The sequence below is a fragment of the Cynoglossus semilaevis genome, chromosome 1, assembly GCF_000523025.1.
Source record: "Cynoglossus semilaevis isolate Cse_v1.0 chromosome 1, Cse_v1.0, whole genome shotgun sequence".
NCBI classification, from domain to species: domain Eukaryota; kingdom Metazoa; phylum Chordata; class Actinopteri; order Pleuronectiformes; family Cynoglossidae; genus Cynoglossus; species Cynoglossus semilaevis.
This window is the reverse complement of record NC_024307.1, coordinates 24,703,191-24,726,640: the sequence shown is the minus strand read 5'-3', so window position 1 is coordinate 24,726,640 and position 23,450 is coordinate 24,703,191. Positions and strand designations below refer to the sequence as shown.

Sequence of the window (23,450 nt, the reverse complement as noted above, 5' to 3'; positions counted from 1 at the left end):
ATCAATAGTGCTCAGCCTTTCAGCATCTTCCCTATAATAGGAGTCAAGCTTTCTTTCATCTTCCCTCCCAGGAGATTCCATGTCACCACGTGCTCGTGTCCACATGGCCTCCCTCATGGCTCTCCTTACGACTCCCTGCTGCTGTCATGAGCCCATTACATTAGCCACCTAGCTTGAAAAGCCCCCAAAGGAAAGCCTGGGCACAGAACTGTTTACTACAAGTGTCTTTTCTGTCTTTGTCTTTAAGGCATGATTGTGTCAGTAAAAGATGCAAACACCTTCATGGAGGAAGAGGGAGCTGCAGGAGAACAAGCTAATTGGATTGGCATTTCACAAAAGCGAAGTTTGACTTGACTTCAAGCTAATGAGATTGTGTTTTTTTTTTTTTTTTTTTTTTGCTTTTGTTCTGATGATCACACCAAAATGAGGCAGGTGAGGATCCAGCTTGTGCTGAGATGAATATGCAGTTTTTTTCTCTTCAGGGAACAAATTTGTTTCAGTTTTTTAAATGTTCTTTTTTTCATTTTTGGAAAAGATTCAACAATTCTTTCTTCATTCTTTATGAAAACAAAACAAACAAAGAACACATTTGTACCTCCTTGCACAGGCTGGATGCCAACTTGTCCTGTCCTATAGATCAGACTTCAGCAAGCTGTCGTAGAACTGGCCTCCGAACACTATAGAGTTTCCCGGATGGTAGACCTCCTAAAACAAGAAAAGGCAAGAGTTAGGGTGGACATAGGGGGACAATGGAAAAATGTAAATAACAAATGTGAACAATTCAACTTTAAAACTGTAATTTGTTTTTGTCATTTTTCTTGCATTAAGAAAATTACGTTTCAAATCAATGCAATCAATGCAAATCAATTCCATCATCAATCAATCCATTTTTTTCATGTCGACTAATTTGACAAAGTCAACGTTGAGGCAACACATTGTTCAATGTCATTATATTGACAGCCGAGGAGCAACACTGACACACACATACAACACTGAGCATGTAACTGGCCATACATTACATTGGTAGCCTTTGCTAATGACGATGACTCAGCTGACAGTTGTTCAATCACTTCCCAGTGAGATGACCGCAGCTAAGGTAACTTCTTTTTACTCCTGCCTTTGTGACACTTTCATTGATCTGTACGGACAACAACGGGGATCCCCTGCTCACGTAGCCGCTCCACAATACCATAAGAATAATTCCACCCTCATTTTAAAGGCATTTTGTTTGTGATTTGGTTTATTGCACAACTACAACTGCTTCTCTTAATCAGAGCTCTCCTAAAAACTTTTCAACTCCTCTAAGGTGACGTCGACATGAGCCACTCACAGGTGGAGATAACGAAAACACAGGTGCAGGTGGTCAAGGTGGAGAAGCTAATGACAGTGAAACCATATTGAAAGAGAGGAGTGTGGATGGATTTCAAAACAAAACAGGAAGTGAGACAACGCCAATCTACATACACCAAACATTTGGCACATCGTAATCCTAACATCAAACTTAATCTTCAACTGCCTGAATATGCTCTCACTCAGCGGGGACCTGCAAAATGCTACCAGAAAAAGAAACTAAAAGGAAATGTATTCCTAGCATGGTTGACAACATCTGTTAAATAAACAGAAAACATAACTGATTACGGACAAAGACTAAATTAGTTTTTATTATATATATTTATTATATTATATATAAAAATACAAAAATATAATTTCTATTTAATGTCATCAGTATTATTATTTATTTATTAGTATCTGTTATTGTCTAAGAAACAGGCAGAGGATCGCAAACTCTAAGGATGCTTCCTAGTGGATTTATTGCAGCCACGCCACACATAAGGCACGCCTGTGAGCGAGTGGACACTGACGTTTGAAAAGAACATTTCTACTTATGTACTAAAAGGAGACTTGACGCCTTTATCAGTGACTGTCACTTCTATTTCAATAAATAGTCCCCAAATTATGTTTTGCGATAAATGAAGTCACTGGTTTTACAACAGTCACAGTTGTAGCACTAATGCAAAATTACTCAGTGACACGACCTGATCATTTCGTCAAGTGTTACTCTCTCAGCTCTCTCTGCCAGATTCATGTAAAATCCTTCACTGCGGTCAGACTCATCACCCTCATCACTAGTTTTAGCCCTGTGCTTTAACCCAATTACAGTCACAGTGGATCTGAAGGATGCTGATGAGAGTGAGGGTATTATTGTCCAATCACACTCGGGCACTGACACTCTGTATTGAAGCCATCGACCTGTTCCCCCCAATCCTCCAAGAATCTCCAAGATTCAGTCCGGGATGGAAATGGAGTCAAATCCAAGTGTCTTCATTTTTTTTCTCCCACTGCGTCTCTGCAGTGGCTGATGTATGGACCCATGACTTTCTCCCATCTTTGCTGATTAAGACTGATCCTCCAGCAGTGGCCACACTAGCACTAAATTAATCATCCCAGAAATAGGCTCTGCGTCAATTTCGCAGCGATAAATGTTGAGCTGGATAATGGCTGTCACGCCATGTTGGATGAGAGGAAAACAGCAAAGGCAACTGATGACGGTTCTGCTGATTCCACCGATATACGTCCAATAGTGTGGATTGTGCACTAAAACAATGTGACCGGCCTCTAAGGTGTCTGACATTTAATAAAAAGAAATGTTTTTCTTCAAAGCTCCTCCTTGGCATCCACAGGTTCACAATGGTTTTGTTCCCATAAAACTCTCCCACAGCAAAGAAACGGCAAGAGATGTGCTTTCCATCTTGTAGTAAACAAAAGACTCCCCTGCAAGGCGAAATCTCTGTGAACATCTGGCTTTGTTCTAGGCCCGTGTCCAGTCTGTGCTGGCTGTAGGAGCTAATTAGGAAGAAGGAGCAGATGAGGAGAAAAAGCCAGGGCAGGGACTAGAAGACCCAAGACAGCGCTCTGGGGTTCTTATCATTTTTCTGTCCTATATTTTTTCTGCCCAGCAGAGCGTAACCCATGTTCTCATAATATCTACTCACATGTACCGTGTTCCTGAGGATGCTAATAATGAGGAAAAGTAGGTTGTCTCCAGCCATGGCAGATAGCTTAAGGTGAAAAGTCTTTCTTAACTTCTTCAGAGAATGAATCCAAAAATGTCTTTAATGTGGAATTAGTCTTTTCTGTTTAGTCTTTTCTGAACTGTTTTCATTACAGAGAGATAGTTTGTAAAGTCTTGTTCAACTTAACTCAGAAAATATTAACAGTGCTTCATCACTCATATACTGTACATCCTGCAGCCACAGGACTACAAGAAGAAAAAAAAGGTGCAAACTCTGTCATGCTAATGTGATGCTAACAGTCCATTTAATTTTAACTTCACCTTCAACAACATGTTTACACCTGTCATGTTTGGTTTAGCTAAAAGAAGTCCCCATGCAGTGGTTGTGTTACTGCAGTAAAATGAACGAGTACAAATTTTACTCTCCATGCCTAAATACATCAAGACCAAGTTTAAGCCCAAGGTCATTTTTGTGTCCCAGTTATTTACATTATAGTTTCAATGCAGCAGCCATCACACACCAGCGTAAACAGTCTACCGCCGTGAAGAGTTTTACATCTGTAAATATGTGTGCGTGTCTAAATTTGAGAGAAAAGGCTGTTATGAGATCCTTGTCAGTCAATCTGATTACTTTGCCAACAATCAGAGTTCCCACACTGTCCCTCATGCCTCATGCCCTTGACTCATGCCACAGAGCTATCTGAGGTCAATAGCCGGGCAACTCCAGCTTACCTGTCGACACCAATGGGTCAGATATCGGTAAAAAAATGTTGTGTCTGTTCTGTGAATTTAGTATTACTGACGTCCTAGCTAAGAAAAATGTTATGTTGACATTTATCTTTGCAGTGAAGCGTTTGATGTCACCATGGAAACCAAAAAAAAAAAAAAAAACAGACTGCAAACACAGTGCACTGGCCCTGTGATAAAGTAAGGCTCAGAGTCTACATGTTTACATGGAGCTATGTCAAAAAAACAAACAGTGAAACTGGTGTCAGTCACACCAGTGTAAACAATGCTGACAAATAGCGTGTGATTCTCCACCAGCAGTTCCCTCATGAATAGAACCTGCTTCAACAACTGCATATTTCACAACTCCACTAAGAACTGTAGGACTATAATCACTGACCCGCCCTCCGACAGTTGTAGTCAACACACAGACAAGCATGTAACCAGACAGGTATAACCACTAAGAAATAATTGAAGAGGGACACGGTTGTGGTTTTATGCTTAAGGTGAGGGTTAGGATAAGGTACAATTTTCAACCTGTAAACATAACAAGGAAACAAAAATCTAAAGTTTATTAACTCACTTTTAATCTATGAAACATAAAAATAGTTGCAGAGGATTTCTTTTCTCTATGTGTTTTTACTAACATATATATAAAAATGAATGCAAATGTCTTCAACTTCCAAAAAATGGTCATCAAAAGGTCACAAAAGCAAGATTTCCAGAGGTGGGCTGGTTATCAAGTAACACATTTCAAGATCGTAAAGCCCCTGGTTCTTGCAAGTGAATAAAAGGAGCAGCAAAGAATTGGCCAATAATTTAAAAATTATTACATTTTTTCCAAACCACAACACACTCAACAAGATCCTGAAATTTGCAGCAAAAATGTATGTACATGTCCATGCAGGGCTAAACTGACTGTTTTCATTTATAAATGTACCTAATTCAACTTTGAGAGAGATATGTTGCTGTATAGTAAACTGCTAACACTGTCAGACACACAAGCAAGGCCTTACAGTCACAGTAAGTGTTGCAGTCACTGTCTGTTCAATGGTAGAAATGTATTTTTACTGGTTAATTGTCATTCTCATAATACACAGGCCACTATTTAATTAGCCTGGGTCTCAATCATAGGTTTCACTGGAATAAGTCAACAGATGTCAACCCTCAGAGGACGCTCACAATATTATGTTGGCTATTTACATCCACCTCTTTGTTGTTTGTCTTTCTTGTGATGGATTTTAAACTTAGAGAAAAAATATCCATCATTTCTAGTTTTAGTTTAAAACCTCATTAAAACCCTTAATTTTGGATAATATGGCTAAATAAAAATGTTCCTGCAGTTTTCAAGCAATGGCTTTAAATCCATGCTAAGATTAAAACACATCATATGCTATGGTATCATTTAGTGTTTTAATTAAAATAAATGTTTACAGAAAACTGTGGAAATACTGTGTGACAGATTTAATAAAATTATTAATTAAACCTAAAAACGTAACATGTGTTCAGTATATTGTAATGGCACTGCAGAAATGAAACGGTATATAATATGCTGCAGTGCAGAGAAGAAACAGTTAGCTCTATAGTTTTTTTTTTTTTTTTACATTATTGAATCTGGCACTTGGGTTTTGGACACCGCAGCTTTGTTGTTCATTCATTCATTTCTGCCAAATCTTATGGGTCAGCGTCCTTTTAAATTAACAGCTAAAACCAATGAGCACTTTTGAAAAATTAGCACCACGCATGAAATGTAATTTCACAGTTTTAGTTCATGATTATTGTCATTAGCAAAACTGCTCAGGTGTAAACAGTCTTGACGCAGTCCAAGCACAAATTATGCACCGAGCAGTTGTCCCAATTAACAGACACACACACAGACACATACAAAGAACTTTTCGAGGTGCAAAATCACGAGACAACAATTGAGGGCTTCATGGACCTGGAGAGAAACACATTTAATTTTGTGACGCAGGATGAACATACATCTGCATGTGTTGAAAAGTTTTTTAAGAGGCTGAAATAACCACTCAGTTTTATTCATCTATATTTGCAGTTTTAATTGACGTTGTTGTAAAATGGATCAGCAGCAAACCTGTAGCTGCCCGCTGTTGACAGTTGAAGGTGTGGTCCGGTTACAAACTGATGAACTGAATGTCATGCACATTCAGCAGTTCTTTTTAGGCTTGACCTCTGACCTCTTGAACCTCTCATTGTTAGATTTTAATAATACTGAAGGTTCTGCACAAACTGCTAATAATTATGAATATCTTACAATTAGCTTAATGTTTTCACACATGCTCCTAATTAAGGACTATTAAAGAATGTGATAATAGGGTTTCAAAGTTTCACCTGACAACAGATTTCACAATAGTGTATTTTCCAAGAATAACAGCAGAATTATGTTTTGTTTTTTTTCTAATGTAAAATTTGCTTAAATCTTTCGATACAGTGGATTGAATGTAATCTGTATTGACTCTAGCTGAGGACTGAAGGCCCCGGACACGAGCTGTTCCACTTCACACTCTGTAAATTGGCCCATATTCCCGGTGAGAATATGCTGCAGCTGTAATGCTGCAGCATAACAGACAGTGTCATTTTATGTGCTTTTAAGGGAGTCTCCAGGAGATGATACTCTTAATGAGCCCTGGAGGAAACCCCTGTCATCATTAGGAGGCCCCAGAGGAAGGAGACCTCCCTCCAACTCCTAGTGGACTTCACCTTCTTGCTGCATGGACATTAGGGAAGAAGCAATGAGGCCACTTAGGTTAGGAAAAATGGTGCTGTAACCCAGCACTGACCCCGAAGGAGAATGTATTTCATCAAAGGCTACATTTTATGACGTAGTACTGCAAGGCCAACTGCTACTCCGTCTGTAGTTAAGACTACACTGGTGTCAAATTGTCTTTTTTAAAATAAACAGATGTCCTGGTTGAAATGCTACTATAATTTAGTGTAGAAGATAAAGTTAGCGAATGTATTGGTAGATTACAATCACTTTTGGTAAAAAAAACAAACAAAAAAATTAAATTTGAATTAAAATAAAAATTAGGCATTAACATTTGAAAACATGTAAAATTGCTAAAGATGGCAAAATGTAGCATAAAACTATTTGACTTTAGTAATAAAAAAGCCAAAAATAAAACTATTATTACTTTTTTTAATTCAAAGAAATCATCTCTTTTTTGGTCCTTACAAATGGGATAATGATCATGAAAAACAATAATACCTTAATATATTATATTACAAAACCTTACTGCTTTATACTATGCATTACATAAAGTTTGCAGTAAAGCATTTTGGTCCAGTCTTCACAATATTTACAATAAACAAAAATGATTATTCTTTATCCTTATTTTAAAAGAAAGTGTGAGCAGATAAAACACGATGCTGGAGTGAACTGTGATGATGTCACTAACAGAGAAGACAAGTCACATTCTGCTCCTCTGGTTTCAGGTACTGTCTCAGAGTCTCACTCATCAGTCTTATACACACACACATTCATGAGTGTGTTTTCCTGGTGACTAACTGCTCAGTGGGACTATGCCCCTGCTGGAGATAAAATGTTATTAAACCACCAGTGGACAGGAGTGGCACCTGCCGGGGTGACATTGAGACCAAACATCGTCTTCAGCTGGAAATGTTTGCCTAATCCATGGTGTGTCATTGTAATCGTCAAAGGAAACGTTAGCTGAATGGAATTTGGGTCTCTATTAGCAATAACGGCCTCATTTCCAATATTAGAAAGAGATAAGGAGTCCAGGTGGAATACAGGTAGCACCTGGTTATAGAAGACAGGGCCGGGGGAGGGGTGGACTCATTTTTGACTTTCCTCAAAAACTGAAGCATAATAAAACGAGGTTGAGTCTTATCAGCTCACCCTGTTATAAACATATATGTTGGAAGTGAAGCACTGAAATGGTGAAGCAGGACAAGTGGACTGAGTGGACAGAGGAAGGTACTGGGCTACTGTTGGACTGAGCTGCACTCAAAGACCAGAAACTGGACATCAATTTAACCATGTGAAATTGAACTAAATATGACGTACAGAGAAAGTGAAGCGAACATTGTCCAATCACGACTCCTCATCACCAGTAAGGATGAATAAAATTGCCTTTCCTATTTATAGCTTTATTCTTTATTAAGTTGTGTTTATCTTTTTTGTTTGATCTATTTATTTTCATTGGTTTCCCGTATGAACAAAATACTGTTGAAAAACTTTAAATCATCAATCATTGATTCCTATGGAGAAAATTGTTTCCGTTTTCGAACTTTCAGGTCCCACTGTACTATTACAAACAGGTTTGCTGCCAGGAATTCTGGGCCCCACAGAAGGATATGACAATGATATGAAACACACTTGAGACGTGAATATATTTCTACATACAGCACATAATTCACATTTTGATGCTAGACTCACTCACTACAAGAAATGTCTCAAAGCATTATTTTACAGTGACATTATTATAAATGTATATTCTCTGTTGCCTTTGGAATGGACTGAATACTAATGACTGGTGTTTTGAACTACGGAGTTGGACTAAATAACAGGGCTATTTAAAATGCACTAAGTGAAATGGAAATTGGAATGATTACAAAGTACTATGTGCATTGGAGTTAGTATATTGAACCGAGTGAATCGAATTGATTCCATTGGACTAAGTAAATTGGATTGGTTTAACTGGACTGAGTTAATTTCACCAAATAGATATGACTATGGAAACTAGACTGAGTAAAATGGATCGACGTATTAAACTGTTTGACACGTTTAATAAAGATTCATTTGGATTCAGAATTTCTCAGAGAAATTGAAAAAAAATGAGAACATTTACGTCATCTAAAATGAATATGTCATAAGAAATTCTCACGTTTACCTGTGACTTTCAGTTCATTTGCTGCATGTTCCATTTGTACAATAAAAAGATTTCAATTCAAAATTAAAAAAAGACATCTTTGTTGTTTTTTTTTTTTTCATAGAATCCTACAACTAAAACCTAAGATAATAAGATGACATATCTTAACAAGATCTCACAGCAATGCCTGTGAATGTACTGGATATACTGCAGTAAAGCAGGGTCAGTGACAGAGGCAGGCAGACGCAGTGACAGTGTACAATACAGCATGTTAATTAGGGGAGAGAATCCGCCTGAGGCCTGATAACAACAACATGAATTGTCATCATTTGGCATGGAAACCACTCTAATGTTCCATCTCTGTTTTTTCTCCACTTTTTCTCTTCCTTTCCAAACACACATTTCACATTTGTGCTTAATTTTGCAAGTACGGACAAATTGGTGAAAAACTTCCTCCTTTAGTTCCTAAGGAGCAGCAAAAATGCTTTAACACATTTATTGTGTCAACGTTTAAAGGGACTAAAAGAACAAAAAAAAAAAAAGCTGTAATTTACAGTGTCTATACTGACCCTATTAGAAAGTAAACAATAGCGCTGGCACTTTTTTTAACTTCCTCAAGGCCAATGTGCAGCCCCTGATGATATATAATACAGCTTGTCAGGGAAGTTAATTATAAGCTGGCCCCTAACACTTGGTGTCGGAGGAGTTCTCTCCGTCTGAAGGGGCTGTGACTGTAGTGCATGTCTCTGTGTGTGTGTGTGTGTGTGTGTGGGCAGCAAGGAAGCAGGGCACTGTTATCCAAACTGTCAGAGTCACTTTCAAAAGAAGTTGGTTGAGGAGACGCAATTGCTGTCCACACGCATACAGCACATGCTCTGCTGTCTGCAGATGCCACAGCGGAGATACAGCAGGAAGCTGCAGAACAGACACGGACGTGATGTGAACCACAGCGACATGCAGGGAAATGTCGCATTACTTTAGAGCAAAGTGAAGGAGAGCAGTTTGGACTGACAGGGAGACGGACGGCAACAAGGAGACGGATGGAGAGACAGATGGAAAAAGAGGAAACAGGTGCGATATGAAAAACAACAATATCCTTAAAAGAACAGAACTTGTATTATGAAGAGCTCTAACACACCAAAAGAGTTGTATATGGATATATATATATATATATATATATGTTTATACATATATATGAAGGAGGGTTTTGAAAAACTAAGACAAAGTATCTGACTTAAATAATCTGGTCTGAGTGTTTCTGAATCCCTACTTTAATGTTTCTTTTTTTTTTTCTTCACTTCCAAGCTAACGCCGCATTTATGTCTTCAGAATTACAACTAATCTCCTCATCAAACAGACAAGATTTACAGCAGCTTACAGCCTCAGAATCCACTTTGGCTTCGGCTGTAACAAGTTCAGAAAAAACCCCTCCCCCCACACTCCCCCTTTTTGCCTTCCATCAATCTGACAGTCCACATCGCTTCAATAAACCTGGCCCCCGTCTACACTCACTCTTGCAGATTTAATTCAAACAGCTGTTCACTGCTTAGTCCAGACGCTCCCAGCCTGGGGTGAGTGTAGAAGGTAAGGGGGGGTAAGAGAGGATAGATCTCATCATGCCTGTGCAGTATGGAGGTATGGGAGGAAAGAGACACTGGAGTGTGTGGGGAAGTTTCTGCTTCACATTCATTGCAAATGGTTTTAAATCTGACCTGGACATCAAGAGCTACGCTACACTGTGGTAAACAGGGCATATTTTACAGAACTGGACTTCAAAACCACAAATGTTCTTCTTCTTTTTTGTTTTGTAATGGTCCGACAGCACCAGATTTTTACCTTTTTTTTTATGTACATTAGTGGTTTCAGGTTTTAGCTATGGCTGTTATTCTGGCTATCTGACTTTTTATTGTTGAGAATTGTTGCTAACTTTTAGCTTTTTATCTCAATATCCCCATATGTTCTTCTACTTTAGCTGCTTTATTTACATATACATACTTTGTAATGTGTTTTCCTATTTTACTCATTAGGGTATATTATGAGTAACTCAGTAATATTTTGATGTCTATGCTGCTAACCTTTAGCCATTTCCCTGGCACCCCTTTGCTTTTTATTAACTTACAACGTTGCTGTACTGTTTTTTTCTAAATTGTATCAAATCTAGGTTTAACCAAAGTTTGTGCACAGGATGTAGACGTTAACATAATATAATTACAGTGCAGTTCCTCTAATGCCTGGAGTGAAGACAGGAGGAAAACTATATTCAAAATAATGTTGATTTAATGCAACACTTTTGGCTGATGGTACGGTGGAAATTTAATTTTAATTACTGGTAGAAATACCCAGCTTGGTGACAATCGCACTGGGTTGTGAATCAATGGTGTAAAATGTATGAACACCAGTGAGAACAGGCTGCATGTATCTGCTGTTCCTCATCAAACATCTTTCCTCCTCTCTTCTCACGATCCTCGGTGGACACTGTGTTCGTGTTGTTAGTGTGTATGCATGGGTTTGTGTGTCCTCTCTGGTCCTACTGTCAGGCTGGGGGCTCACAGACCAGATTGCCTGGCTGCTAAAGAGGTGCTAAGGCCTGTGGTGCTACCCCCTGCCCCTTATCTCCCTCCTCTTCTTCCCTCCCAGGTACAGTCAGCGCTCTTATGCACAGAGTGTCAAGGCAACGGCTGCACGCTGCTCCTCAAGCTGTCCTGCAGATCTGCTCCCATTGCTCCTCTCTTGTTCCATTTTTTTTTTACACACTTGGTTGTCCTTTCCTCCAAAGACAATGAAGGAGAGAAAAGGAAAGAAAAAGAACGGCAAATATAAAGATGGAACGCTGTTGATGACAGGAGAGCAGGAACACAACAGTGAATGTCCTTCACTGTGAACAGTTGGAGGCCGTGTGCAGCAGCTCACCTCTGTCTCACTTACTTTTTTGTCCTTTACTTTGAATTGAAACACACTTCCAAAACAACGCCGCTGCTCCCTCACAGCCTTGGCTGAAGACAGTCATCGTTCTCATGCAAACTAATTTAGTGTGAACACTGAATATTCTCCCCTCCTGCCTTTTCCAGCCTGTTGTAGCTATTTCTTAGACAAATGACAAATGGGCTCCTGAACGCTGCCTCTAATGTAATGTAAGGTAATGAATTCTGATTAGCATAGAATGGATTGCATTGACTTCATCATCCATATAGCAGCATTTCAAATATTCCCCCTGGTCTACCACATTATGCTGGGAATGTTACAAATGAAGGAAATCAAAGTCTAGGAAGCACAGCAACAGAAAAGGACAGAAAAGTGTGATTAAAAAGGGAATTGTTGCTTCTTCTGGTATAAGGAAACTATAAAGTGCTCCTCCTGTGAAACATGTAAATAAGGATTGCTAACAAGCATTGTATGTTAACATGTCGATTCACTGCTTAACTCATTTCAATATGTGAGGTTTTAGACCAGCCACCAGCTAAGAGAAAAATTCCCCAAAGAAAGTGAACGTTTGGAAAGATAACAAGTTCCCCCAAATATAACAAATGTAGCTAAAGGTTAGCCATCTAATCAATTACGTAAACAGTCCATGAAAACAGAACTAAAAAAAAAAAAAAAAAAAAAAACTAAAGGAAAGCACAAATAGAAAAGAGTCGAGTCACGCAAAAAGCTAAAAGTTGGCCAAGAAAAAAATTGCAAAAGTGCCCCAGAAATAATAGATAAGTCGGGTAGCACTGATAAATAAAAATAAATATAAAAAATATATATTAAACATTATTATTATTATTCTGTAGTAAGCATTAAAAATAATTACATTTTAATTTATTTATAGTAATAATATAAATTTAAATGACAAATTAATATAATTAATTCTAGTTGGTCTTGGACCAGATAAATCTTTGCTAAGTACCAAGATAACTATAATGAGCAGACCTTGGACTTAAACCAAGGTAACAAAGACGCAGTAAGGACGGGGTATTTTTTATACCAATTTAATTTCTGATCTACTCTGGCTGGAGGTGCCATGTTTGAATCTGGTCACAGTACAAATTCATATTCAACATGTCTCACATTAATGAGCCTCAGGTGCGATGTGTTTAGTGCTTAATAGCCAATGATAAGCACATAACATGCAGAGCAAAAATGGTGAAAGCGACTAAAACGAATCTGGCTCTGTGCTGCAGCAGCTCCTGTTCCTCACACACCTGTAGAATCTTAAATAAATATCCTGGCAATATTTAAAAAAAAAGATATTTATTACAGGTTTATATGGAGGATGTAACAGTATAAACACACAGGTCTTAGTTTAAGCTTGGTGCACTCGGGGTGGGGATCGTTGAGGTGAGGATTACAGCACGTCCATTAAAGGTAACGTGATCGCTGTGTGAGAAAGAGAGCAAAGAGCTGCTTCAACGTGCTTCCTGTCAATTGACACTGAATCTGTGTGGAGGATTATTAATGAACCATGGCCGCAGGAAGAAACCAGCATCAACACATCCATCTCTGGTCAGGAGGGAACCAGGAACCAGAGACCAGAACCTAGGCTTTGGACCACTACTCTATAGCGTGGCACTGAACGCTGTAGAGTTTAGGGGAAGATGATACCTCAATGTCATGATAACCATGAGTAGAAAATTATGTTCTTTCCTGTGTAGAAACAGTGAAGAAAATTTAATAATAATAGAAAAAAAGGTGAGGAAACAACATCATTAACTGCTTTTGGGAAAAAAGTTGTACACAAAGTGTTAATCATGAATGTGGAGTTTTGCATTAAAATAAGGATTTTATACTATAGTCCAATCCATTCCAGTCTTTACAGTGAAGCCCAGAAAGGGATCGTATACTATGTGGATTGGGAATATGAATGTGTTTCTATTGATTCGCTATGACATAATAAAGGAAAATGATTCTTTTGCTGGTGGTTAAGATCACAGGAGGCAAATCTGATATGACTCAAGACACGCACACAGCCTGCTCATCTATGCTATACATTCCACACATGACACAGAGTGAGGATTCATACCCCGGGGTGCAATTATGTGCTCCATCAAACTCACATACACATTGTTGGTACAAACACAGGACAAATGGACAGATGAGCACAAATCAACACATGGGCCTACAGACGGATCCGTGGACTCGCGGTGTGAGCCGGCACCTGAACGCACCACAGGTTTCACAACCTATTGACCCCTCCAGAGGGCACTTAAGAGCCTTGAAGACAATTCCCCCCTTCCACATTTTGTTCTCCCCTCCCACCTCCCTCCTTCCTTCTGTCCTGACTCTGGCCTTTGTCCAGACAACCAATCAAACTGATGGCTTTGTTTTCGACTCCTCTCCACCCTCCTTTTGTTTACCCCTCCTCTTCCCACCTTCAAATCACATCCTCCTGCAGTGTGGGTAGGATCCAGGAATCTGACACTGAGAAAGGTGAAAGACTGTTTTGGGAAAATGACTGGTACTGTCAGATCATACTGACACCAGATCCACAATGGCCCCCGACTTGGAAGGAAAATAACTGACAGCGAATGGTGTTTAGGTTTAGGTTATAGGTGACTTCTGGGAATTTAACTGTTCTTAGTAAAGAAAAGAAAAGTAGCAAAATACCAGTGATGCATTCACAGTCTCAGGAAAAAGTTGGACTTCAGCTGGGGTCACACAGTTAAAGTTAGGCTAATGGAAAACAGCCAGAGTGAGTCAGAAGACAACTTGTTGTGAAAGCTTGTGATTGATAATAGTTAGACTAAACACAGCTTAAAGTTTGACAAGTACTTGCAGTACTTGCAGGTCTTTGACATAAGAGTTCCTATATGTGTTGAAATTGAATGTAATTGCTCTTTAATCCACTTTCACAGAAAGTAGTACTGCTTATTGGGGATAAAGCAGCAGAAAACAGTGAATATTAAAGAAAGTTTAATGGAGATTCATAAGGTTTCACTGCTCACAGGCCCATTACATCAGGGCAATGGAGGAGACATAAGAAAGTACGAAATAAGCCAATTTTGATGATAGAAACACGCAATATCATTTGGGATTAACTCCCCTTATGAGGGTGAATATGCAAATGGACCACTAATGAACTTAAAGTATTCTCTTTGTGAGAACTGATTAACCAAAGGGGCTCCTCTGCCGCACATTTACATTTTTCTCAAGTCAACTTAAGGTCCTCCAGTCACAAATTACGGCGTTTTTCCAGGCCAATTACACTGAACAAGTGCACCATTATCCAGTTCTGAGCATCACACATGTATATTTGCCCCCTTTCATTTTCTCAAGGGTGCTCAAAAGCCAAGGGCTCCTCCAGGGAGAAGGGGGGCAAGAGGAACTGAGGGGAGCCAGGGAAGGAGGTTGGAAATTGAAGGAAAACAGACACCAGGCAAAAACAGAGGAGACTCGGGGTGGATGAGGTAAAATGAGGATATATTCTAAATTAGGGAAAAGGGGGGGAACTCACATTTAACAGGAAAAGTTTGCCCTTAGTGACATATGTTTCAGGGGCATTTCTAATTAATTCAGTAAAATTTCCTCATTTTTAACTTTTGTCTACATACACTTACAATTTAGGCCAATTTGTAGCTAAGGATTTAAATTGTACATCGTTGAAGCTTTTGGACTTTTGTTTCTGTATGCTGTCTTTGTATTAATTCTTTTGGCTAACTGTTACCTATTTCAAACCTACCTTTAGCAATAATGTGGTTAATGATCCTAAAGTATCTATCTATTGATCTAATAAAGTGAGCTGCAGGTCTGTGACTTAGTGATGTGTCACTCTTTGTGACACTTTGGGACAACAACGCAAGGCAACTTAACTACAGTCCCTAAGCTGAATACTTAGATGCAACAACAACGTAAGCACAGTCCACAAATTGTCACTTATTGTTAGAATCCCTAAGGAGCTGGATTCAGTGTCAGGACCCCAGTTTTTTCTCCTTCAACTCTCAGCTAAGACGCTGAAACTCTGTGGGCATGAAGTGACTCCACTTCACTTCCAGCGTGCTTTGCAAAACAACAATAATAAACCAAAATCCAATCTCACTACAGAGACAACTGGGCTGGGAGTGACAAATGTTCTCCGGCCTGCTCTCCAACTATTCTATTCATTACTGCTTCCTCTCTCACTCGTTTTCCTGCTTAGATTCTACTGCTGCTGCAGCCCCCGTCTCCTCTCAGCATGACACAGACGCTTCAGGAACTACTGTGTGTGTGTGTGTGTGTGTGTGTGTGTGTACAAACTCTCTCCTTTTCATCTGCTACTGTTGATTTCACAAATGACACCCAAAATGGCCAGGAAAGCAAAAGAGAAAATCAACACAGAGGCAGTGGGAGAGTATTCCCATCCCTCTTTCAGTTTTGTTTTTATTATTTTTCCATGGGTAACAGAGGGGGTGATTAGAACACAGCAGATGGGTGGGCTGACATTTACCTCCATGACGGTGGAGGTAAATTTAATCTGAAGTCTGCCCTACGTGAACTCACTACAGAGGTCAAAAAACACACAACTTTTACCTGCTTTCAGACAAAGTTGTGCACAAAAACACAGAAAATGGCAGAATGGGTCAGAGGTATGAGTCATGTTATCACCGCCTCTTGAGCCAATGTTATTTCTGACATCAACAGCAGGTCAGTGTTGATGGTAATGTGCAAAAGTACAAGGAAAACATCATTAAAAAAAAAAAAAACACAGGTTGGCTAGTATGTGTGCTAGCACGTGTTCTTTATGGAGCAGCCATAGAGCTAATTTAGCAAATTTGCTCTTTAGGTGAATATTGGCTCTTATTTCTAATTGTTTCTTTCTTAATTTATTTATTTGCATAACTTATTGTCTAATACTAACTTTGGCTAATAAGCTAATCCTTAGAAATGCAACGTAACAGTTAACAGTTTGTAGGACCACCCATCCTGACCTGAGGCTACATGTTATTTTTTATATAGTTATACTATTTATTCTGTTGAAGGATAATTACCTATTTTGAGAAACTAGTTCTTGCCTAAACCTTCAGTTTAACTTTGGGTTATTAAAATAGCTAAAATTATAGCTATTTTAAGGATTATATTTAAACATTTCTCAGTCATTTTCTATTTAAAAATAAAATCTCACTGTGTATGGGATCTTCCTCATTTTCAAGTACACACAAACCAATGTATTTTTCCATCTGAGTAAGTTCTTGTTATTGTCTTTCTGAGATGTTCTATCTCAGAGGAGGTAGTATTCAAAAGGTCACAGCAGAGTACTGTAAAAAAAAAAAAAAAAAATCATAGGATTTTATCCCCAGAAAAAAACATTTTTTACACCACCACCAGTCTATTCAGTCCTATGACTCACATGTTTTTCAGTTTGTCCTCAAAGCAACCGAACACAGTTAAGTAGGACATGAGGGACGTAACCAGGATACAAAGTAGTGTTTGTATTATAGATTGATAGTAATTATAGTGTGCTTCTGCATCAATAACGGAGCTGACTTAACATTTATAATGCTGGTCATCGTTTGTGCCGCCGGATCAGAGCGACTAAAAAATTGGTTCTGGATTCTCATTACACTTTCTATTGATGTAAACCTTATAAAAGCTCTTCATTTGATACCGCACCTGTGTCTGGTTTCTTTTGGAGAGAAAATGATCCATATCATCAGAGTCTGATTTGTCAGAGTAACGTCCTCACATCAGATGTGGACAAACGGGCAGCACAGGCTCTGGGCTCGATTATCACTGGGCTTTAGGTTTGTAGAAGAAGTGAGAACATTTTTATTTAGGAAATCATTGAATGCCAGTGGGGATTTAAAAGAAGCTGAGAGAAAACTAAAAGTAAGCACAAAGTAATCAAATGTCAGCCAGAAATACACAGCTTTTATCTAACTCTCTTTGAGATAACTAATATTAGTCAGAAGAAGGGCAAAGAAGTAAACCAACACAATACAGGTTAGCCCTAAAATAGCTTAAAAACCTTTGCCAGAAAGTGCTAGAAAAAACAGTTTTAACTTAAGTAAAATTGACTGATAATAGGAATGATTCAGTTCATAATTCAGTAAATACAATTAGGGTAAAAAAGAAGCAAATGAAGAGAATAATGGATGGCACCGTAGGTTAAAGTATTCATAAAACAACATGAGGTTAGCTAATGTAGCTCAAGCTCAGCTATTGATTTCTAAAAGCTTAGCTTAATTCAACACACGTAATTAGTACGTACTTCTACATAACAAGAAAGAAGGTAACAAATGGTAAATGTTGGATCACTATAGTTTCTAAATTGGCTAAATTAACTATAGCTAAAAGTTAGCCAGAAAAAAACCTTTAGATTAGGCAAGAGATGTGCAACTATAACTTAGGATACTTTATACAATGTGATTTCTTTTCTGGAGTTAAACAGAATATAAATAAGCGTAGCAAAAGACAGATTATGGTCGGAACAGAAGTCGACTGGAGTTTTTGCTCTAGTTACGTGGATTATGATCGTGTCGGAATCGGATGATTTCAGCGCTGACAGGTGGAGCTGTAGCCTGCCGTTACAGCTGCTGCAGCAACAGTTGTTCCTACAAAGCCTTTAATGCTGCTACCATTCCTTCAAGTCTTCACTGGAATTTTAACAATGTCACTGTGTATAACCTCTCTCCCCTCACACTCCCTGACATATTGAAGATTTGTTACCTCTGTAGGTCTTAGCGGGGGCTCGAGAGTGAATAAATCCGTGGAATACAGAAAGTGAGAAAATTAAATTCTCCTTCATGGCTGCCTGCGCTGAAACTGATGCTGTAATAACTCACACACTGGTGCCGGTGAGGAGGCTGCTGGACACTGGACGTTCAATTCTGGCTGCACAACCGGCTGGAATCACTCGGAAAATTGTGCAATTAGTGCTGGGGGACTGGAGCCACGTACTTGTGATGACACACAACCATAGGTACTTGACTCAATTCTAGTAACCTAGACTCACTATGACTCATATTCTAAAGAAAACCGTGTCTCAGGTTTCTCCTGTGACGTGGAACTGAGACCTGACCACAAAGTTAAAGAAAAAGAAGAGGAAGAAGGCAATGGAGAGGAAGAAGAAGAAAAAGAGGAGGGTAAAGAAAGTGAATTGGAAGAAAAGGTGCAAAAAAAAAAAAGATAAAGAAGAGAACGGCCAGGAAGAAGGTAAAAGATATTAAAGATAAAGTAAGGTGTGAATAAAACGGCCAAGAAGAAGAAAGACAAACGAAGATGAAGAGGTGAAGAGAAAGTTGAAGGTAAAGAAAGAGGGAGAGGAAAGTGAAGGAAGAGGTGAAGAATAAATGAGGAGTTGAGGGAGACAAACATGAAGAAGATAAAGAAGAGGAAAAGGTGATGCAAAAGGTGAAGAAGAAGTTGATGATGAGGAGGAGAAAGAAATTGGTAGAGGGGAAATGTACATGTACATGTACATGTCAATGCAGAAGTGATGACTAAGAATTAGTTGAACATTATTTAGATATAGCTGAGAAAAAGAAGGCGGTGAAGAAAAAGTGAAGAATAAGGAGCAAAATAACAAGAATGTGATGAAGAAAAAGGAGAGGCAAAGAAAGATGAGGGGAAAAGTTATTGAAGAAAGCAATAAAGACGAGGAAGAAGAAGAAAAAGATGTGTTCAATTTCCGTATATTTTCACACCAAATGAACTTGTGTGAGTACGCTGTACCTGTAGTACAGTAATAATATCCACTACAGTACATGAGTGAAACAGGTTGTGTGTATACACACAGGCCTAAGGGGAGGGGCCGCTCCCTGTGCGAAGACTCCAATCAATAAGCAACAGACAGGAGTACAAGCAGCGTGGCTGAGGACCAGAGGTGCTGATAGTGGGCCGACCTACTGCAGCAGGTCCATCTGCACCTAATGGGGTTCAATCACTCCAGACATTGGCAGTCTTTTAATGGAAATGTTACGGCACTATTTTTATTTTCCGGCACACCGTTGGCCTTTAGTCTTTAAGTCATAATGCGTCCAGTGCTGAAAGCATTATCAATAAAATACTGAAAGGCCAGAGAAGGTGCTGATGCAGGGCCGTTAGCAGACGGCTAAAACAATTAAGGGCTGCGCTATACAAAGTCAGCTGATTCTAGTTGAATTACAGTGCCGTTCTGCCCGTCAGGACCACTCCAGTCTGGACATTAAGGCATTAAACTTTGATCCGTAATCTCATAGAGTACTGAACAACTGCAGGTGGACTTGTACAACTCAGTTAAAGAGCAAACAAAGGACAGGAAATCCCCATTGTCTGATAGTCTACTCTTTTTGTTTGTTTGGAAATCTTTGGCCACTTTCGCTGATTCCATTTTTATTTAACATTTTGTAGCTGCTCCTCAAGCTAAGTCTCTAATCTTTGATAATTTCTGCAGAAACATGCTTAATGTTTGTGGTCAGACCTGGTCTGTTTGCCTGTGAAATGGTGGTTTTAATAATTATTAACTTTTCTGAAAGAGTAGCTTCTATAGCATTGTTTTTTCTGAGGGATCTGTGGCACAGTAGCATTCCTTGTTTTTTCTGAGGGATCTGTGGCACACAATTAGCAGTCGCTGTCCCGCAGTGCTGCGTCACTTAAATGTGTACTGGAAAGGGAAAAGTGCAAGGTCTTCCAGCAAGTCGTTGAGTGTGGTCAGCTGAGTGGGAGAAGAGGAGCAGTGCATTATTTTCTAAATCAATATCTACCAGATTGTGGGAAACACCTAACTACTGTACGGCAACACTAAAAATCCAAATTCCTTATTTGATTTATCTCCACAGATATTTCAGGGAAAACTTGGTTAATGCTTCAATGTAAATAGAAAATCACTAGTGGAAAATACATTTTATGGTAAAATACCATATGAAATTAGCCAATGACAAACATACTTCATCTAATGATTTCCCCAAAATATTATAATCAGACAGTTATACACAACCAGGCAAAATGGTGCTTTTACTTAGTCAAGAATATAGACAAAAAAAGCATTGGGCATTAGGTTAATAGAAAATGAAAATGAAAGAAAGTGATCTCCTTGTCATTGTGACACAGCTCACCACTGCACACAACCAAACGTGACCTCTGCTTTTAACCTTTAAGTGAACAGTGGGCGGCTTTAAGGGGAGCAGTGTGTGGGGACGGAGCCATGCCCAGTGGTAACTTGGCAGCTGGGGGACTCGGACCTGAAGCCATGATAGCCACCACTGCCCACCAATATGAAATGATTGACAAAAAACAAAACAAACAACCTATAGCTAATGATTATTCAATATATTCCCATTTGTGTTCCCAGCTCAAGTCACAAAGTTAGCCAAAGAAACAACGAAATGTTGGCAAAACATTGGCAAACTGCTTATTTTTCTTTTCTTTTTATAAAAAGAGTTGGGATAATGAAATATAAAACAAATCTCAGTTAAAAAATATTATATATGATAATAAAATAATAAAAGAGAATAAATGGCTAGCCATAAATAGTCATAACTATAGCCAATGCCATAGCCATAAGTTTTAAACATGTCCGACAGGCCATTTCACTGCAGAGAACAATCAGAAAAAAAGTTAAATATGAGAGGCTAAATATGAACTGGTATTATTTGACAAAACCACCAAATAAATGTAAGTCAGTGCAGTTGAAAATAAAACACGGAGCTAATTGAAATTATGCCTCATCAGCAGACTGGGTCATTTAGTTTTCCACAAGTGACTTAAATGAGTAAATTTAAGGACTTTATTGCAGTCCTTAAATTATTGTAGTTATTTGACTATAATTATTTATCAGATGAAAAGAAGACTTTACTGCAAGAGGCTAATTAAAGGCTTGTGGGTAAAATAATAATCACCAGTGAGAGTGATGCCACAGTGAAGAAGCATAAATCCATAACTTTTAATGCAAGTGTGTGCGTGTGTGTCTCTCTCGCCTCTGTGAATACATTAAAAACCTACTTGTGACTACAGTTTTTTTTTTTAAAGCTCATTCAGTCTTCTGAGCTTGTGTTCTGAGGTTTTATTGGATAACCGTCAGATATATTAAGGCCAGTAGTGACAAGGCACAATAAAGACTATGATAAATGCACCCGGCAATGATTAGGTGAAATGCTCTTAAATCTTAAGCAAAACAAAGCCTCCTGGGAACTCGATATGCCAAGACATAAGGCACTGCACAAAAGACAGAAGGCTGTGTTAAGAAAAAAAAAGTAAAATAACAGCCAGTGGCATTTTCAAATAATCAAATCCTGCCCCCCAAAATGCAAAATGTGCCAATTCAATTTAGAAGTAGTTAAGTGGTGCCAAAAAGCTCAGGTGGCCTGACAGAAAGATAGCAAAATAGCTTAAAAGACAAGAGACATAACAAAATGACCAGGAAATAGCTAATAGCTAACAAAAGTGCAGTAGAAATACCTAAAAGCTAACATGGCAAATGCTATGAGATAGCTTAAGAAGGTTCAAGAGTCAAATTAGGTTATGTTAGTCGCAGTGACAGTAAGTCAAAAGAAAATAAAGAGAAATACTATTATTGTGTCTGAATTGGTCAAATAGAAAATCAGATATTACTTCAGAAAAATCCAAAACTATCCAAAATCAGAAGTGCATAGTTTTCTAAGTGAGAACACAAAAAGGTAATGTTAGCTACTATATGGCAAAAACTAAAAGTAAAGTATCCTTGAGAGTCAATTGGTAAATGCTAGTGCTAACATTAGCATTAAAAACAGCCTTCAACTTCAACAAAACATGGTTATAAATGATGAGCTCATCTCTGAAGTCTATGTTTAAGTGTTTTCTGTAGAGAAAAAAAATGTAGTGACGGCATACATTTGATACTAGAAGTGTCAGTACTTCACAGAAAATGAAATGTTCAGCAAGTAATTTTATATATGCTCGCTGGAACCAGACACATCCATCAGAGCATTTTCAGATTTTCTTACATGATTAAATATCCTAAACCGTGTGACACCAAAGCCACTGCTTCCAAACAGACAGGAAGTAAGGAATCTCAGCAGTAGATTTGTGCAGGAGGAACGTTTTCCTTGTTCATTACATGGAGACATTTTATTAAATTGGACTGGAGTGACAGTTTTCACAATTAGATGGCCTCGTCATGTCCTCAGGAGAGTCAGACATTTATTTTAGTGTGTGCTTGGGTTGACAAAAAAGGCTGACATTGAGAAGTCTGTTCCAATGTTACAGTTACACAGTTATAGGAAAAATATTATAGAATTATTGTCACCTTATACATGATTAAAATGTGTTTCAAAGTAATGGAATGACTGATCTCCCCTTGTTTATCACAGGAGTGTGATAGCTAAGCAATAAAAAAAGAGGTAAATATAAAATATGGTCATATAGCCATAATATTAGGAGAACAAAAAAAAACTGTAAATAAAAATACTAATAACAAGAATGACGATGATGATGATGATGATAATAATAATAATGATATATTATACAATATTATACAATATTATATTATATATTATTACTATTATAATTATTGTTATTATCACTATTAATAGTGGTGACAGTGTGTTTTTCATGATCAATATTACTGTTGCCATTATTGTGATTAGTGTTAATCACACTCTCTTTTTCCTGTCAGCTCAATGCTGAAGTTTCAAATCTAATACTGAATTTTTAATGGCACACAAAACACAATATTTTTTCCCTCACTCATTTCCCATTATAACTAAAAGTATCATTTTCACTGTGTATTACTCTAATATCCATTTGAGCACCACCCGGGGAAAACATCGCCTTCAGCAACTTTCTTGTTTGGTACGATTCTGTTTTCTAATGAATTCCTCCAACACACATCAAATGCTGGCAGTGGATTCACTAAACATGGAAAGAGAGCAGTCATTTGTGGGGAAACTAAATTGATTCAATAATGAAATGCTGAAGTAGTATTGTGTACACACTCTCCCTAGACAATAACA

At 38.3% G+C, this 23,450-nt stretch overlaps 1 long non-coding RNA gene across 4 annotated transcripts in view; it reads right to left on the bottom strand.

Annotated features, from left to right (window-relative positions):
* LOC112488037 (uncharacterized) overlaps nt 1-23,450 on the bottom strand; it is a 325,581-nt gene that overhangs the window by 125,784 nt on the left and 176,347 nt on the right. For 3 of the 4 annotated variants that reach the window (XR_003051708.1, XR_003051709.1, XR_003051710.1), the window contains one exon: nt 596-705. This is a non-coding gene — a long non-coding RNA (uncharacterized LOC112488037). Of the gene's footprint in view, nt 1-595; nt 706-1,019; nt 3,058-23,450 lie in introns of those variants that run through there. The other variant, XR_003051705.1, reaches the window with a different exon arrangement.